The sequence below is a fragment of the Staurois parvus genome, unplaced genomic scaffold (genome assembly GCF_062004578.1).
Source record: "Staurois parvus isolate SC_StPar_1 unplaced genomic scaffold, SC_StPar_1.0 ptg000985l, whole genome shotgun sequence".
NCBI classification, from domain to species: Eukaryota; Metazoa; Chordata; class Amphibia; order Anura; family Ranidae; genus Staurois; species Staurois parvus.
The window spans coordinates 3,451,486-3,472,197 of NW_028318781.1; positions in this window are offsets into that span (position 1 = coordinate 3,451,486).

The window sequence follows — 20,712 nt, forward strand, 5'->3', positions numbered from 1 at the left end:
GCTATCATTCAGGTGCAGCGCAGTTGGCAAGTGGTTAAAGGAGTTTTATGGTCACAGCTAGAGATGAGCGAAGTATTCAAAAATTCGATTCGGCTGATTCGGCGAATTCGCGGAATAAATTCGATTCGAGTCGAATATATTCGCTGCGAATTTAACTTATAAAAAGGGTGTTTCTAGGCTTCAGAGAGCCTTTATATTAGTGCAGAACACTGTACCTTTAATTTAAATGCCCTTGGAGTCTGCTGGGGAAGAGAAATAATACTGTCAGTCAGTATGACATGCAGATGAGTGCCGTCGATCTTAGAATCACCGCACACTTCACTCATTTGGGCAGTCACGGGGCCAAAACCAGAGTGTGGAGCCACAGTGTGGCGGTGGAGGCAGCAGCAATGGGAGGCCATACAGCACCCTATGACAAAATGGAACCCACCAGCAGTGTGAGGAGACCTGAAAGTGGCACATGGCAGAGTGTGGCGATGGAGACAGCAGCAATGGGAGGCCGTACAGGGACCCATGAGACACTCTGGACCTGGCAGCAGCATGAGGAGGCGGTACGGGGGCCCATGGCAGATTACGGGCCTGGCAGCAGCAATGGGAGGCCCGTAATCTGCCAGCACCCTATGACAAAATGGAACCCACCAGCAGTGTGAGGAGACCTGAAAGTGGCACATGGCAGAGTGTGGCGATGGCGACAGCAGCAATGGGAGGCCGTACAGGGACCCATGAGACACTGTGGACCTGGCAGCAGCATGAGGAGGCGGTACGGGGGCCCATGGCAGATTACGGGCCTGGCAGCAGCAATGGGAGGCCCGTAATCTGCCAGCACCCTATGACAAAATGGAACCCACCAGCAGTGTGAGGAGACCTGAAAGTGGCACATGGCAGAGTGTGGCGATGGAGACAGCAGCAATGGGAGGCCGTACAGGGACCCATGAGACACTCTGGACCTGGCAGCAGCATGAGGAGGCGGTACGGGGGCCCATGGCAGATTACGGGCCTGGCAGCAGCAATGGGAGGCCCGTAATCTGCCAGCACCCTATGACAAAATGGAACCCACCAGCAGTGTGAGGAGACCTGAAAGTGGCACATGGCAGAGTGTGGCGATGGAGACAGCAGCAATGGGAGGCCGTACAGGGACCCATGAGACACTCTGGACCTGGCAGCAGCATGAGGAGGCGGTACGGGGGCCCATGGCAGATTACGGGCCTGGCAGCAGCAATGGGAGGCCCGTAATCTGCCAGCACCCTATGACAAAATGGAACCCACCAGCAGTGTGAGGAGACCTGAAAGTGGCACATGGCACAGTGTGGCGATGGAGACAGCAGCAATGGGAGGCCGTACAGGGACCCATGAGACACTCTGGACCTGGCAGCAGCATGAGGAGGCGGTACAGGGGCCCATGACAGATTACGGGCCTGGCAGCAGCATGAGGAGTCGGTACGGGGGCCCATGGCAGATTACGGGCCTGGCAGCAGCAATGGGAGGCCCGTAATCTGCCAGCACCCTATGACAAAATAGAACCCACCAGCAGTGTGAGGAGACCTGAAAGTGGCACATGGCAGAGTGTGGCGATGGAGACAGCAGCAATGGGAGGCCGTACAGGGACCCATGAGACACTCTGGACCTGGCAGCAGCATGAGGAGGCGGTACGGGGGCCCATGGCAGATTACGGGCCTGGCAGCAGCAATGGGAGGCCCGTAATCTGCCAGCACCCTATGACAAAATGGAACCCACCAGCAGTGTGAGGAGACCTGAAAGTGGCACATGGCAGAGTGTGGCGATGGAGACAGCAGCAATGGGAGGCCGTACAGGGACCCATGACACACTCTGGACCTGGCAGCAGCAAGAGGAGGTGGTACAGGGGCCCATGGCAGAGTGGCGAAGCGTAAGCAGCTTAAATTGAAGGCCATACAGAGGCCTATGTTAAAAATAATAACATGTTTGGGGCATGATTCATGGCGGATTTAGTCAGTTGTGTCAGGAACTGGTGGTTTGAAATCCAGACTAATCCACGCCTGATTCATTTTCACAAACGTGAGTCTCTCCACACTTTGGGTGGACAGTCGTGTCCTCCGCGGAGTTACAATACCTCCTGCTGCACTAAACACGCGCTCCGATGCCACGCTACTGGCCGGGCATGACAGCCTTTCAAGGGCAAATTCAGCTAGTTGGGGCCAAAGGTCAAGTTTCGTTGCCCAGTAGTCAAGGGGATTGTCTACCTCGGTTGGCAGGGTGCTGTCCAAGTAGGCCCAAGCCTTTTGTTTGAGGTCCTGCTCCAGGTCCACCTGATGCTGCTGCTGCTGCTGCTGCGGCTGGTTAGTAGTTTCCTCACTGCGCTGGTGAAGAAAGCTACTCATCATCGACTGCAGACTGAGGCAGCCACTGCTGGTGGAGCTGCCACTGCTCCTACCACCCCACCCCTCCCCTGCTGCCATGGCAGCGGAACGCGAGCGCACAGGGCCCACAGTGTCTGAGGATGGACGTTGGCGCAGAAAGGCAGAGACCAACTGACTACATAGGTGGTTTTTATAGTACGTTATTTTGGCCTCCCTCTCAGCAGGTGTGAAAAAGGCCACCATTTTTGAACGGTAGCGAGGGTCCAACAAGGTGGACAGCCAAAAGTCATCCCTCTGTCTGATGGTTATTATTCAGCTGTCGCTACGCAAGCAACCGAGCATGTTATGGGCCATTTGTGCCAAGGAATGCGAGGGACTCCCTGCCTCCATCTCCACAGCATACTGCCACGGTGCGTCTGGGTCCTCTGTCTCCTCCTCCTCCTCTACCAGATGCTCCTGCTCCTCCACTCCTGTCCGCTGAGTGGAAAAACCACCCATTTCACTCAATAATTCCTGAGCACCAATGTCCTCCTCTACCTCCTCCTCTTCTTCCTGTCCTGCCCCCACAGGGGTCATGTGGCGTTGAGATCTGTGCGCCACGTCTACCGCACCCTGACCAGCCATTGTTAACAGCATTTGTTCCAGGACGTGCAACAGAGGAATGACGTCGTTCATCCCATAGTCCTGCCGACTCACGAATAGCGTGGCCTCCTCAAAGGGCCTGAGCAAGCGGCAGGTGTCATGCATGAGCTGCCAATGGCTGACATCTAAGTTACACAGGGGAGTACCTTTATCCGCTTGTAACATTAGGAAATCGGTGATGGCCTTTCGCTGTTCGTAAAGGCGGTCTAACATATGTAGGGTTGAATTCCACCTTGTTGCAACGTCACAGCATGAGGAGTCGGTACGGGGGCCCATGGCAGATTACGGGCCTGGCAGCAGCAACGGGAGGCCCGTAATCTGCCAGCACCCTATGACAAAATGGAACCCACCAGCAGTGTGAGGAGACCTGAAAGTGGCACATGGCAGGTGTGGCGATGGAGACAGCAGCAATGGGAGGCCGTACAGGGACCCATGACACACTCTGGACCTGGCAGCAGCATGAGGAGGCGGTACAGGGGCCCATGACAGATTAAGGGCCTGGCAGCAGCATGAGGAGTCGGTACGGGGGCCCATGGCAGATTACGGGCCTGGCAGCAGCAATGGGAGGCACATAATCTGCCAGCACCCTATGACAAAATGGAACCCACCAGCAGTGTGAGGAGACCTGAAAGTGGCACATGGCAGAGTGTGGCGATGGAGACAGCAGCAATGGGAGGCCGTACAGGGACCCATGACAGATTACGGGCCTGGCAGCAGCATGAGGAGGCGGTACAGGGGCCCATGACAGATTACGGGCCTGGCAGCAGCAATGGGAGGCCCGTAATCTGCCAGCACCCTATGACAAAATGGAACCCACCAGCAGTGTGAGGAGACCTGAAAGTGGCACATGGCAGAGTGTGGTGATGGAGACAGCAGCAATGGGAGGCCGTACAGGGACCCATGACAGATTACGGGCCTGGCAGCAGCATGAGGAGGCGGTACAGGGGCCCATGGCAGATTACGGGCCTGGCAGCAGCAATGGGAGGCCCATAATCTGCCAGCACCCTATGACAAAATGGAACCCACCAGCAGTGTGAGGAGACCTGAAAGTGGCACATGGCAGAGTGTGGCGATGGAGACAGCAGCAATGGGAGGCCGTACAGGGACCCATGACAGATTACGGGCCTGGCAGCAGCATGAGGAGGCGGTACAGGGGCCCATGACAGATTACGGGCCTGGCAGCAGCAATGGGAGGCCCGTAATCTGCCAGCACCCTATGACAAAATGGAACCCACCAGCAGTGTGAGGAGACCTGAAAGTGGCACATGGCAGAGTGTGGTGATGGAGACAGCAGCAATGGGAGGCCGTACAGGGACCCATGACAGATTACGGGCCTGGCAGCAGCATGAGGAGGCGGTACAGGGGCCCATGGCAGATTACGGGCCTGGCAGCAGCAATGGGAGGCCCGTAATCTGCCAGCACCCTATGACAAAATGGAACCCACCAGCAGTGTGAGGAGACCTGAAAGTGGCACATGGCAGAGTGTGGCGATGGAGACAGCAGCAATGGGAGGCCGTACAGGGGCCCATGACAGATTACGGGCCTGGCAGCAGCATGAGGAGTCGGTACGGGGGCCCATGGCAGATTACGGGCCTGGCAGCAGCAATGGGAGGCCCGTAATCTGCCAGCACCCTATGACAAAATGGAACCCACCAGCAGTGTGAGGAGACCTGAAAGTGGCACATGGCAGAGTGTGGCGATGGAGACAGCAGCAATGGGAGGCCGTACAGGGACCCATGACAGATTACGGGCCTGGCAGCAGCATGAGGAGGCGGTACAGGGGCCCATGGCAGATTACGGGCCTGGCAGCAGCAATGGGAGGCCCGTAATCTGCCAGCACCCTATGACAAAATGGAACCCACCAGCAGTGTGAGGAGACCTGAAAGTGGCACATGGCAGGTGTGGCGATGGAGACAGCAGCAATGGGAGGCCGTACAGGGACCCATGACACACTCTGGACCTGGCAGCAGCATGAGGAGGCGGTACAGGGGCCCATGACAGATTAAGGGCCTGGCAGCAGCATGAGGAGTCGGTACGGGGGCCCATGGCAGATTACGGGCCTGGCAGCAGCAATGGGAGGCCCATAATCTACCAGCACCCTATGACAAAATGGAACCCACCAGCAGTGTGAGGAGACCTGAAAGTGGCACATGGCAGAGTGTGGCGATGGAGACAGCAGCAATGGGAGGCCGTACAGGGACCCATGACAGATTACGGGCCTGGCAGCAGCATGAGGAGGCGGTACAGGGGCCCATGACAGATTACGGGCCTGGCAGCAGCAATGGGAGGCCCGTAATCTGCCAGCACCCTATGACAAAATGGAACCCACCAGCAGTGTGAGGAGACCTGAAAGTGGCACATGGCAGAGTGTGGCGATGGAGACAGCAGCAATGGGAGGCCGTACAGGGACCCATGACAGATTACGGGCCTGGCAGCAGCATGAGGAGGCGGTACAGGGGCCCATGACAGATTACGGGCCTGGCAGCAGCAATGGGAGGCCCGTAATCTGCCAGCACCCTATGACAAAATGGAACCCACCAGCAGTGTGAGGAGACCTGAAAGTGGCACATGGCAGAGTGTGGCGATGGAGACAGCAGCAATGGGAGGCCGTACAGGGGCCCATGACAGATTACGGGCCTGGCAGCAGCATGAGGAGTCGGTACGGGGGCCCATGGCAGATTACGGGCCTGGCAGCAGCAATGGGAGGCCCGTAATCTGCCAGCACCCTATGACAAAATGGAACCCACCAGCAGTGTGAGGAGACCTAAAAGTGGCACATGGCAGAGTGTGGCGATGGAGACAGCAGCAATGGGAGGCCGTACAGGGACCCATGACAGATTACGGGCCTGGCAGCAGCATGAGGAGGCGGTACAGGGGCCCATGGCAGATTACGGGCCTGGCAGCAGCAATGGGAGGCCCGTAATCTGCCAGCACCCTATGACAAAATGGAACCCACCAGCAGTGTGAGGAGACCTGAAAGTGGCACATGGCAGAGTGTGGCGATGGAGACAGCAGCAATGGGAGGCCGTACAGGGACCCATGAGACACCCTGGACCTGGCAGCAGCATGAGGAGGTGGTACGGGGGCCCATGGCAGATTACGGGCCTGGCAGCAGCAATGGGAGGCCCGTAATCTGCCAGCACCCTATGACAAAATGGAACCCACCAGCAGTGTGAGGAGACCTGAAAGTGGCACATGGCAGAGTGTGGCGATGGAGACAGCAGCAATGGGAGGCCGTACAGGGACCCATGAGACACTCTGGACCTGGCAGCAGCATGAGGAGGCGGTACAGGGGCCCATGACAGATTACGGGCCTGGCAGCAGCATGAGGAGTCGGTACGGGGGCCCATGACAGATTACGGGCCTGGCAGCAGCAATGGGAGGCCCGTAATCTGCCAGCACCCTATGACAAAATGGAACTCACCAGCAGTGTGAGGAGACCTGAAAGTGGCACATGGCAGAGTGTGGCGATGGAGACAGCAGCAATGGGAGGCCGTACAGGGACCCATGAGACACTCTGGACCTGGCAGCAGCATGCGGAGGCGGTACAGGGGCCCATGACAGATTACGGACCTGGCAGCAGCATGAGGAGGCGGTACGGGGGCCCATGGCAGATTACGGGCCTGGCAGATGACGACGAGGCTGCCAAGTGCGATCAGCCTCATCATCATCAATTAGGGTCTCCGCCTCACTACTAGCCGCGTGTGGTGCGTGTGGGTGCGTGTGGGTCAGGAGACAGACCTGTCTCTAGACCGGCTACCGAGCCACTCTCCTCGCCAGTACTTCTTCGCCTGGCTGCTGAAGAGGCGGATGTCTCCCCCCGTTCCTGACCGCCCTCTGTTAGCTCTTCCTCACTGTACAGTGGGGCTGAGCCCACAGCATGCGATACTTCGCTTGGTGAGGGAACACCAAAGGACAGGGGCAGGTAGAGGACACGTGATTTCAGTGGGCTTGCTCCCGGGCCATGCCAACTAACGGTTGTGTCTGACGTACCCACCGACCGTTGGCTGTAGGTGTCAGAGGTGACCTGGGAAGAGGAAGATGACCGAGCCAACCAATCGATGACGGCAGGGTTGTCGGTGGAGACACGACCGCTGGATGACACCGGGAGCACTGGCCTCTGGCTGCGACTAGTGCTGCCTCGACCCCTTCCTCTGCTGCCACGTCTGCTCGCTCCTGAAACATTGCCTCCTCTGCCACTCCTCTGCGTGTTGTTTGACATACTCTTTAATTCAACGATTCTGTGTCCCTGAGTAACAATTCTGTGTCCCTGAGTAACAATTCTGTGTCCCTGAGTAACGATTCTGTGTCCCTCAGTAACAATTCTGTGTCCCTGAGTAACAATTCTGTGTCCCTCAGTAACGATTCTGTGTCCCTCAGTAACAATTCTGTGTCCCTCAGTAACAATTCTGTGTCCCTGAGTAACAATTCTGTGTCCCTGAGTAACAATTCTGTGTCTGTCCCTGAGTAACAATTCTGTGTCCCTGAGTAACAATTCTGTGTCCCTCAGTAACAATTCTGTGTCCCTGAGTAACAATTCTGTGTCTGTCCCTGAGTAACAATTCTGTGTCCCTCAGTAACAATTCTGTGTCCCTGAGTAACAATTCTGTGTCCCTGAGTAACAATTCTGTGTCCCTGAGTAACAATTCGGTGTCCCTCGGTAACAATTCTGTGTCCCTCGGTAACAATTCTGTGTCCCTCAGTAACAATTCTGTGTCCCTCAGTAACAATTCTGTGTCTGTCCCTGAGTAACAATTCTGTGTCCCTCAGTAACAATTCTGTGTCCCTCAGTAACAATTCTGTGTCCCTCAGTAACAATTCTGTGTCTATCCCTGAGTAACAATTCTGTGTCCCTGAGTAACAATTCTGTGTCCCTGAGTAACAATTCTGTGTCCCTGAGTAACAATTCTGTGTCCCTCAGTAACAATTCTGTGTCCCTCAGTAACAATTCTGTGTCTGTCCCTGAGTAACAATTCTGTGTCCCTCAGTAACAATTCTGTGTCCCTCAGTAACAATTCTGTGTCCCTCAGTAACAATTCTGTGTCTGTCCCTGATTAACAATTCTGTGTCCCTGAGTAACAATTCTGTGTCCCTGAGTAACAATTCTGTGTCCCTGAGTAACAATTCTGTGTCCCTCAGTAACAATTCTGTGTCCCTCAGTAACTATTCTGTGTCTGTCCCTGAGTAACAATTCTGTGTCCCTGAGTAACAATTCTGTGTCCCTCAGTAACAATTCTGTGTCCCTCAGTAACAATTCTGTGTCTGTCCCTGAGTAACAATTCTGTGTCCCTCAGTAACAATTCTGTGTCCCTCAGTAACAATTCTGTGTCCCTCAGTAACAATTCTGTGTCTGTCCCTGATTAACAATTCTGTGTCCCTGAGTAACAATTCTGTGTCCCTGAGTAACAATTCTGTGTCCCTGAGTAACAATTCTGTGTCCCTCAGTAACAATTCTGTGTCCCTCAGTAACTATTCTGTGTCTGTCCCTGAGTAACAATTCTGTGTCCCTGAGTAACAATTCTGTGTCCCTCAGTAACAATTCTGTGTCCCTCAGTAAAAATTCTGTGTCCCTCAGTAACAATTCTGTGTCTGTCCCTGAGTAACATTTCTGTGTCCCTGAGTAACAATTCTGTGCCCCTGAGTAACAATTCTGTGTCCCTCAGTAACAATTCTGTGTCCCTCAGTAACAATTCTGTGTCCCTCAGTAACAATTCTGTGTCCCTCAGTAACAATTCTGTGTCTGTCCCTGAGTAACAATTCTGTGTCCCTCAGTAACAATTCTGTGTCCCTCAGTAACAATTCTGTGTCCCTCAGTAACAATTCTGTGTCTGTCCCTGAGTAACAATTCTGTGTCCCTGATTAACAATTCTGTGTCCCTGAGTAACGATTCTGTGTCCCTAAGTAACGATTCTGTGTCCCTAAGTAACGGTTCTGTGGCCCTAAAGTCTCTCTGGCCCTAACTCTGTCCCTAATACAGACAGGTCTGTCTCTCTTGAATGACCGGAGGCTAATGGAGAATTGTAAGATGGCCGCAATTTATAGCTCCACCATTACACAGTGCTGGCTGGCTGGCTGCTGATTGGCTAATGCGATCACATGTCATGAATGAATGCATTATGGGTCAGCGCGCCTTGTCTGCACGCCTTCCCAGAGATCCCCGCTCCGTCGCCACAAATGTCGCCGCCATTTTTGGGAAAATTCGATTCGTGCATCCGAAGTTGGCTAATTTTCGGATTCGGCACGCATCGAATATTTCCCAATATTCGAAATGAATTCCACTTCGCCATGTTCAATTCGCTCATCTCTAGTCACAGCATACTTGTATTTTATAACATTAGCATTGTAATAGCAATACAAACAGCAGTAATATTTGGCAATCCAATATACGCTTACTTAAAAATTCTGCTTTCATGTTGTCACTTCTGCCTTTCTGCTGGTCATCTCTTTCCACAAATTCCTGGATTTCCTGCATGTTTTGCATCTTCTTCTCTGCTGTTTCAATTTCAAAGGACTACATATCCCATGGTACCTTGCTACCTGCAAGCAGCTATTCCTGTACTGACTCCACCTCCTGAAACTCCTCCTCTCAGCTCCTCTGTAGTTCTGAAGGCAGGCTCTGTGAAATGTGTGACACAGCAATGCCTAGCCACAAGACATAGTGAATACGTGTCACAGAATTCAAGGATGTAAATATTTGGTGTAATCTAAGGTAGCTCCGGAGTGACAGCCAGCTAGTTTGGTAAAAGCAACCAGTTCATTTATTTGAAAAAACGGATAAACAAAAATAGCTTCAGCCAAAACAAGTCAACAGTCCAAAGTCCTGGTGCAACAAAACCACACACGTTCACTGCCAACCTTGTGGTTGCGCACTGGGGTGCACAGGCTCAGTCTGTCCCTCCTAATCCAACAACTACTAGAGGCACAGTTTGTATGACATGGGATACCACGTTTCAGAGGAACTCTGTATTTTACTGCACACAGTTTAAGCTCATCTCTGAGTTAAGGAACTGCCTTAATGTTAGATTTTTCACATGACTGCAGTCTCTGCCTGGTCCTGGGCATTGAAGAGCGTACTCCATGTGAAAAGGTACCCCCACGTGCAGGGCAAATAGGGTCCATCCACATGCGGTTCAGTTTGATAAGCTCACACTTTATCCATAGCTCGTGAGCATCTCTCTACACCAGCGGTTCTCAACCTGGGGGTCGCGACCCCTTTGGGGGTCGAACGACCATTTCCCAGGGGTCGCCTAAGACCATCGGAAAACACATATTTCCGATGGTCTTAGGAACCGAGACACCGCTGCTGTCTCCGGCGATGTGTGGGCGGGATGATACGCTGCTCCTGTCACCTGGCCACACCTCCGGGATCGCTCAGCAGCTCCGCCTCCTCGCCGCTGATTGGCCACCGGAACTGTAGCTCAGGAGAGGCACACAGGCGGCCAATCACCGGCGAGGAGGTGGAGCTTGGAGAGGAGGAGCCGAGCGGCAGCGCGCGTACATCAAAGAAGACCGAGGGAGCTGCCGGAGCGAGTGAAGAGGAGAGCGGCCAGAGAAGGAAGACAGCTGACAGGTAAGTGAGAGAGCGAGCCCAGGCTGGAGCAGGGGTCAGCAAAGTAAGTATCATTGGTGTCAGTGGGAGGAATAGTGCCCCATCATTTGTGTCACTAATACCAACGATGGGGCACTATTCCTCCCCCCACTGACACCAACGATGGGGCACTATTCCTCCCCCCACTGACACCAACGATGGGGCACTATTCCTCCCCCCACTGACACCAATGATGGGGCACTATTCCTCCCCCCACTGACACCAACGATGGGGCACTATTCCTCCCCCCACTGACACCAACGATGGGGCACTATTCCTCCCCCAACTGACACCAACGATGGGGCACTATTCCTCACCCCACTGACACCAACGATGTGGCACTATTCCTCCCCCCACTGACACCAACGATGTGGCACTATTCCTCCCCCCACTGACACCAACGATGGGGCACTATTCCTCCCCCCACTGACACCAACGATGGGGCACTATTCCTCCCCCCACTGACACCAACGATGTGGCACTATTCCTCCCCCCACTGACACCAACAATGAGGCACTATTCCTCCCCCCACTGACACCAACGATGGGGCACTATTCCTCCCCCCACTGACACCAACGATGTGGCACTATTCCTCCCCCCACTGACACCAACGATGTGGCATTATTCCTCCCCCCACTGACACCAACGATGTGGCACTATTCCTCCCCCCACTGACACCAACGATGGGGCACTATTCCTCCCCCCACTGACACCAACGATGGGGCACTATTCCTCCCCCCACTGACACCAACGATGGGGCACTATTTCCCCCCCCCCCTGACCCCAATGATGGGGCACTATTCTCCCCTCCACCACACTGACATCAATGATGGGGCACTATTCCTCCCACTGACACCAATGATGGGGCACTATTCCTCCCCCCACTGACACCAACGATGGGACACTATTTCCCCCCCCCCTGACCCCAATGATGGGGCACTATTCTCCCCTCCACCACACTGACATCAATGATGGGGCACTATTCCTCCCACTGACACCAATGATGGGGCACTATTCCTCCCACTGACACCAATGATGTGGCACTATTCCTCCCACTGACACCAGTGATGGGGCACTACTCCCACTGACACCAGTGATGGGGCACTACTCCCCCCACTGACACCAGTGATGGGGCACTATTCCTCCCACTGACCCCAATGATGGGGCACTACTCCCCCCACTGACACCATTGATGGGGCACTACTCCCCCCACTGACACCAATGATGGGGCACTACTCCCCCCACTGACACCAATGATGTGGCACTACTCCCCCCACTGACACCAATGATGTGGCACTATTCCTCCCACTGACACCAGTGATGGAGCACTACTCCTCCCACTGACACCAGTGATGGAGCACTACTCCCCCCACTGACACCAATGATGGGGCACTACTCCCCCCACTGACACCAATGATGGGGCACTACTCCCCCCACTGACACCAATGATGGGGCACTACTCCCCCCACTGACACCAATGATGGGGCACTACTCCCCCCACTGACACCAATGATGGGGCACTACTCCCCCCACTGACACCAATGATGGGGCACTACTCCTCCCACTGACACCAATGATGGGGCACTACTCCTACCACTGACACCAATGATGGGGCACTATTCCTCCCACTGACACCAATGATGTGGCACTATTCCTCCCACTGACACCAGTGATGGAGCACTACTCCTCCCACTGACACCAGTGATGGAGCACTACTCCCCCCACTGACACCAATGATAGGGCACTACTCCCCCCACTGACACCAATGATGGGGCACTACTCCTCCCACTGACACCAATGATGGGGCACTATTCCTCCCACTGATACCAACGATGGGGCACTATTCCTCCCACTGACTCCAACGATGGGGCACTATTCCTCCCACTGACACCAACGATGGGGCACTATTCCTCCCACTGATACCAACGATGGGGCACTATTCCTCCCACTGATACCAACGATGGGGCACTATTCCTCCCACTGACACCAACGATGGGGCACTATTCCTCCCACTGACACCAACGATGGGGCACTATTCCTCCCACTGACACCAACGATGGGGCACTATTCCTCCCACTGACACCAACGATGGGGCACTATTCCTCCCACTGACACCAACGATGGGGCACTATTCCTCCCACTGACACCAACGATGGGGCACTATTCCTCCCACTGACACCAACGATGGGGCACTATTCCTCCCACTGACACCAACGATGGGGCACTATTCCTCCCACTGACACCAACGATGGGGCACTATTCCTCCCACTGACACCAATGATGGGGCACTATTCCTCCCACTGACACCAACGATGGGGCACTATTCCTCCCACTGACACCAATGATGGGGCACTATTCATCCCACTGACATCAGTGATGGGGCACTATTCCTCCCACTGATACCAACGATGGGGCACTATTCCTCCCACTGACATCAGTGATGGGGCACTATTCCTCCCACTGACACCAGTGATGGGGCACTATTCCTTCCACTGACACCAATGATGGGGCACTATTCCTCCCACTGACACCAACGATGGGGCACTATTCCTCCCACTGACACCAGTGATGGGGCACTATTCATCCCACTGACATCAGTGATGGGGCACTATTCCTCCCACTGATACCAACGATGGGGCACTATTCCTCCCACTGACACCAACGATGGGGCACTATTCCTCCCACTGACATCAGTGATGGGGCACTATTCCTCCCACTGACACCAGTGATGGGGCACTATTCCTCCCACTGACACCAGTGATGGGGCACTATTCATCCCACTGACATCAGTGATGGGGCACTATTCCTCCCACTGATACCAACGATGGGGCACTATTCCTCCCACTGATACCAATGATGGGGCACTATTCATCCCACTGACATCAGTGATGGGGCACTATTCCTCCCACTGATAGCAACGATGGGGCACTATTCCTCCCACTGATACCAACAATGGGGCACTATTCATCCCACTGACATCAGTGATGGGGCACTACTCCTTCCACTGACACCAATGACATGGCACTACTCCTCCCACTGCAAAATTACAGTTATGAAGTAGCAATGAAAATAATTTTATGGTTGGGGGTCACCACAACATAAGGAACTGTATTAAAGGGTCGCGGCATTAGAAAGGTTGAGAACCACTGCTCTACACTCTACTTCCTTGACACAGGTGCCGATTTCCCTTTGCGGCCTCTCAGACCTCCTTTACTTGGGGTTTAACCCCTTTGGGACCGGGGTCCTGGGAGGTTCTTCCCACCCAAATCTCTTTCAACCTCCAAAATTTCGGGTCCCTTAACAGGGTCTGGTCAAACCAGAGAGTACTGGAAATCAGTTCTCTGTCTAGCCAAATTCCCCTGGAACACTTCACCCTGCATGGGTGAGAACCCCTGAGTACAGCAATGTCTCCACAACTGTCCCCCTTAAAGTAATTATAACTCAAATTTCATGGAAATGTACCTGCTTTCCAGGACACATTCCCGGTGTCCTGTACTGTACAGTAGGGATCTTCACAAATTTAGTTTACAAACTGCAAGATCATTCAGATTAATAGGAGTAGGCTAGAAAAAAATCAAAATACAATGTGAAAATGAACATATGATTTTACATTTTGACCATAGATATGCTTTGAGATGTATTTATTTTGATTGCTGGTTTTCATTTGCACATACACTTATTGAATTAGGCAAGTACCCTTCATTTTAGAAAATGCAAAATCCCTCACCTGGCACTGGTCCACTTTAATGTTGTTTCAGCAATTTGTGGTAAGCTTTTGGGTACAGCTCACTTCTAAGCTTGTCCATGAAGTGTAAAATAAAACTGCATGCCTTAACCATTTTGATATGGCTCTTATGTACAATGTTTTTAGCTGGACAAGGAGACATGATCTGCATTACAATATTTTGTGTTCTGAGAGTAGGTGCAGGTGGAAACAACACTGATGGTGCTGAGATTTAATCGTAGAGCTAAAGTAAAAATTTTGAGTTGGCTTACAGCTGTTTTTTCTGCAGGATAGGATTTAAAATGAATCAAGGATTCTGTTTGGTTGATATGGGCACCAAGATATTTTGTGTCAGCTCCTCCATGTTTATCTAAAGCTCTTACTTTGACAGTTCTTCTTCTCAAAAGACCTAACTTAAGCACACTAGGGAATGGGGTGTCCACAGCAATCCCCAGCTGGGGAAAGCCTTACTCCAGAAAGCTGCATATGTCCCAAAAGGGCCCCAGGACCTCCCAATGGGGGCAAACAGGATTCTTCCTCTTACACCTGAACTATATCTCTCTACATCCTTCAGTGTGCTATTTATAACCTATCTGAAGGGAAAGGGGGACAGGAACAAAAGAGCAATTACACCAGGGGCCACTTAACACTTTTCTATAAGAATAAGTACTATCCACTAAGCCACTGTGCTGCCAATGAAGGGCATGTTTCAAACCCCCAGTCAGCAATAATGGTACAGGCAGCATGTCAGATCCATGGTCTGCATGGGTCCATCCAGACCCATCCATGCCCCAAAGCCCTGTGTATCACAATGCTGGTATAAAGGAGTAAAGATGAGTGGAGTTCACCACAAAACGCCTATTTATGCCTAGGGTGAGATTTTGTGAAAATAAGCCTCCACATACTCCAGTGTGTTTTACTGGCAAGTGTTGAGTGAATTGAAATCACTCCGCTCATCCCTACTAGAGTAGAGGGTTTCTTTCAACATAGTAGATGAGAGATACCAGAACTGTCATTTTGTCTGCCATGTTTCAGTGGTAATATTAATAAAAGGTGCTGCACTAATTATGTAAATGAGCCAGATCAAACATATAAGATCAAATTAATATATAATTATATATAATTAATATACACTATATTGCCAAAAGTTTTGGGACACCCCTCCAAATCATTGGATTCAGGTATTCTAATCACCTCCATGGCCACAGGAATATAAAATCAAGCACCTAGGCTTGCAGACTGCTTCTACAAACATTTGTGAAAGAATGGGTCTCTCTCAGGAGCTCAGTGAATTGAAGCGTTGTGCTGTGATAGGTTGACACCTGTGCAATAAGTCTATCCATGTAATTTCCTTGCTACTAAATATTCCACGGTCAACTGTTAGTGGTATTATAACAAAGTGGAAGTAACTGGGAACAACAGCAATTCAGCCATGAAGTGGTAGGCCATTAAAAATTACAGAGCGGGGTCAGCGCATGCTGAAGCGTACAGTGCGCAGAAGTCGACAAATGTCTGCAAAGTCAATAGCTAAAGACCTCCAAATTTCATGTGGCCTTCAGATTAGCACAACAGTGCTTAGAGAGCTTAATGGAATGGGTTTGCATGGCCGAGCAGCTGCATCCAAGCCTTACGTCAGCAAATGCAATGCAAAGAGTCACATGCCGTGGGATAAAGCACGCCGCCACTGGACTCTAGAGCAGTGGTGACGTGTTCCTTAGAGTGATGAATCACACTTCTCTGTCTGGCAATTTGATGGATGTGTCTGGGTTTGGTGGTTGGCAGGAGAACAGTAGTTGCCTGACTGCATTGTGCCAAGTGTAAAGTTTGGTGGAGGGGGGATTATGGTGTGGGGTTGCTTTTCAGGGGCTGGGCTTGGCCCCTTAGTTCCAGTGAAGGGAACTCTTAAGGCGTCAGCATACGAAGACATTTTGGACAATTTCATGCTCCCAACCTGTGGGAACAGTTTGGGGATGGCCCTTCCTATTTCAACATGACTGCATACCAGTGCACAAAGCAAAGCCCATAAAGACATGGATGAGCAAGTTTGGAGTGGAGGAACTTGACTGGTCTACACCTCAACCCAATAGAACACCTTTGGGATGAATTAGAGCGGAGACTGCAAGCCAGGCCTTCTCATCCGACATCAGTGCCTGACCTCACAAATGCGCTTCTGGAAGAATGGTGAAACATTTCCATAGACACACTCCTAAACCTTGTGGACAGCCTTCCTAGAAGAGATGAAGCTGTTATATCTGCAAAGGGTGGGCCAACTCAATATTGAAGCCTACGGACTAAGTCTGGGATGCCATTAAAGTGCACGTGCGTGTAAAGGCAGGCATCCCAATACTTTTGGCAAATACAGTATATAAGTGCATATAACAGTAACGTGCAAAATAAATTGTGAGCATTGCACACAAACTGCAATCAGTGAAAATTCAAGATTGTGAATAAATTACAAAAAAAAAAAGAATCTGGGCAAGAAGATAAATTGATGCATTCATAAATTGACTTTGCATTGAGGATTACACTACCCAAACTGCTTGCCAGAAAAACAATGACTTCCATTGTCTAGTCATGTGAGTTGTAAAGGTATGTGGACTTATGGAACTGATGTAAAGGTCTCTTCAACTCCTCTCAATACTGTGCCACATGCAAGAAAAAAAAATATAAAGAGAATGACTCCCAATAGTGTAATACCATCAAAAGAACTTTATTTAAAGGAATTAAAAACTGAACACTCATATTAAAAAGAATATATAGCGCTCCACCTGGCTCCTTCCTACACGTTTTGTCAATATGTGATATCATCAGGGGCATAGAGAAGCGACATCTATGACACATTTATATGACAAGAATTCAAGGAATGTGGTTCCCTTATCCACATACAGCATATCTCATATGGACCAATGTAAGTACAAGCACTTTCTTTGTGCTTCAGTGGTCTCATAAGTAGCTGAAGAAGATCAGAAAGATAAAGACTGTGAATGTGTTTAGGATCTTTGTTCTTGTTTAAAGGTTTTTATTGAGAGAACAGCAGTTACAATAGCAATAAAGCCATAAGGCTATGTTATGTAAGTTAAACAAGTCAAAAACACCATGTAAGCTTCAGAAGTGGTATAACAACAGATAGCCTGGGGACTTTGGTGTTTCAGCTTTTAGTAGAAGAAGTGAAGAACAGTCGACATTGAAGCACTGGTTCCCATGCATACCAACAACATAGTATATTGTGTTACAGGAACAGAAGGGAGAGGGAAAAAAGAAGAGGAATAAAAAAAGAAGGGGTAGAGAGGAAAGGGGAACCCAGGGGTTGTCAGAAGGTAGAGCCTATATAATCAAAGAGGCAAAGGAAGCAGAAGTCTGGTAATCAAGGTTCCAACAAGGATTAGTCAAAGCTCATTGGAAAGAAAGGATCAATCCATGGCTGCCATAAAGTGGTATAAGCAGGGACCCTATCTTGCAACATAGCTTCAAGTTTATTGTGTATCATTGCATAGGTAATCCTATGTTTTGTTTCAACAAGACACAAGCTAGGGGATTTCCAGGCAGCTAGCATTTGCTTGGCTGCAGTTGTGACTTGAAGAAGGTGCTTAAACTGGTTTTTTGGTGAGGTTCTAAATATTTCCAACCAGAATTTACTAGCTAAGAGACAAGTCCTCCAAATGTACCGATGTAATGCAGTCCCATAATCTAAAACAGTGGTCTCCAAACTGGGGCCCGGATCTGGCCCTTTACTTGCCTTTTACCAGCCTTTGGGGCACTATTCCTCTCACTGACACCAACAATGGTGCACTTTTGCCTTCCACTGACACCAACAGTTGGGCACAATACCCACACTCCTTCCCGACACCAATAATGGGGGACTATTCCTCTCTCCTACTGACGACAGGCTCTATGTATTTTTTTTCTCCCTCTGACCACCAGGCCTGAAGCATTGTCTACTCCCACTGACACCGGACCAGAACATTTTCTACACCCACTGTTCACAGTCTGATCAACCTAAAGTCTGCAGAAAAGTAAACTGGTCTTTTGTTTAGAAAGTTTGGAGACCCCTGATTTAAGAATGCATGGAGATAGGATTAGAGATACATCTATGCTCTAACTGTCTAAGTCATAAGAAGTTATTGAGCGGGAGAGGATCACAGTCTGCAATTTCAAGGCCTACCCACAGGGGAATTTACTAGGTAGCCTAAAATTTTGCCAACTGCAAAGCAAGACCTGCTTTGCCAGGTGAGGGAGACCAAAACCGCCAATTGAAACACGGAAGAAACAAGGTTGCCTTAGGAAGCTTGAGTTTAAGTGGACACCAAATATAGTGAAGAATGCGTAGTTGGAGAATTCATAGGTAATGTGCTGGAGCCAATAATGGTAATACTCTGAAGAGGTAGAGAATCGTGGGGAGCAAGGACATTTTGACCATCGTGACCTGTTTAGAACCATTTATACACTTTTCTTTGTATTGCAGATTCTTAGATTCCTTCTGCCTGTTAATGCTGTTTCCCCAGAGTTCCACTTTAGAAGAAAGAGCCACATGTTGTACTTATGGTGACCCGCCGTACCCAAGACTGAGACATTTTGAGTTATGATTTTCTTAATAAATTGGGCTACATAAAAGCTGCTCAGTACAGAAGTTGAGTGCTGAAAGTCATGCGGGAGGAAGTGAGTTCCCATGATCTCCTGACTCTGTGGGCTAAGGAGGTATTTGGGGACATTTGTTAAGTGTTCAAGTACAGTAGTTGTGGCGAGCAGAAAGCTTTAATGGTCAATGAAAAAAAAAGGGTTCGGTTACTGGAGAAAGATTTATTTCCCCAGCAGTAATTATGAGTCCATGCCGATGAAAGGATGTCAGTGGAAAATCTCACTCGATTTCTTTAGAGGAGTGCACTTCTGGCCACCACATACACAAGCTTCTCCGGATGATGAAAACGCATTCACAAGCCATTTGTATCTTGATGAAGTTATGAAAGTTTCCATAGTAAACCCAAGACTCACTCTGCGACACACCTGCACTTCATTACTTGGCTTAGTATGGACTTCTGTCTCCTTAAAGAGCCACTATACCTCACCAAAATTAGGTAGCAATATAAGAAAAAGACAATTATTTTATTAATATAATTATTATATGTAAAGCTAAATTTCAGCCTTACATTCAGTCTTGCACAGTTGTAGGAAATACGGAAATTGTTTACTCTGATTTCACAGCACAATGTGACATTCTTGCAGTGTGTTTTAGAAGCTGCAGCAAGTCAATTAGACCCTACCTCATTTCATGGATGGAGAATGTCCAACATCATCTAGCTCATTACTCCCCAACCTTTCTGTCTCTTGCCCACCCTTTTCATTCATCAAATGCCAGTATTTTTAACCATATAGGCTCAGTATCACATGTGGACATTACCTAGAATGCTTTGTATGCAAATGCAACCTGCCTAGGAACACCTACTTCTCCAGATTGATGTCCAACCATCACAGCATTTTGATATGTACATAACGCCTCCCAAGAGCCATTCCACTGCTTTCATCAGAACTGATGGCTCTTCTGGGGCAGGGTGTTGTGTTTTCAGGAATCTATGCACAGCATTGCAAATATTGTGCCACTAAAACCTCTGTTTTAACACAAATTGTTAGACAATGTAACTTGACTATTTTATGGCTAGCTGGTAAGTGTGCTGAGTTTTGTTTGTCCTTTTCTTCAGACAAAGGAGTCAATTGTCCTAAGTAACACACAGACTGCACATGGATGCACCAGTTTTTATTTTATTGTCAGGTTTTTATTGCTGTCTGTGTCCCTTTCTGTTTGTCCTGGTGACTGGTATCAGTGAAAATTAGAAAGAAAATCTCAAGTTTTGAGTGGTCACCAGAACAAGAATAAAGGGGACATATTCCAATGAGGACACCCAGGGAATTCTCTCACTTTGGAAGGGATTTCCTCCTACTTCCTGTTGTGACTATGTGACAGGAAGTGAGGGGAGATCTCCCACAATGGGACACAAATGGCCTGCCAGGAATAATAACCCTACCTTAGTCTATCAAAAAAATAAAAAAAAGATTTATATGCAAAAAATCACCAGCGTCAAAAATAGTGAGATAATTCCTAAATAAATGCTGCTGCTCCTTAGTGTAAACACTAATAAAATAACAATAAAAAAATCAAACTGCACAAATCAATACTCAAAAAATTAATATGATAAATAATATAAAATCATACAAAAAACTTATAATAAATATAATACACATTGAATAGTCCCACTCCAACAAAATAATTATTTGAGATGAATAAGGTGAGTAGAGTGAAATTAAAAAGTCCTTATTCCAAGACCCTTGACCCGTGTTCACACCCGTTTGTGCTCAGATAGCATACCGCACTCACCAGATAATGGTGAAAAAACACCTTAATATGGTTTTTTTTGGAATCCTAGACCTAT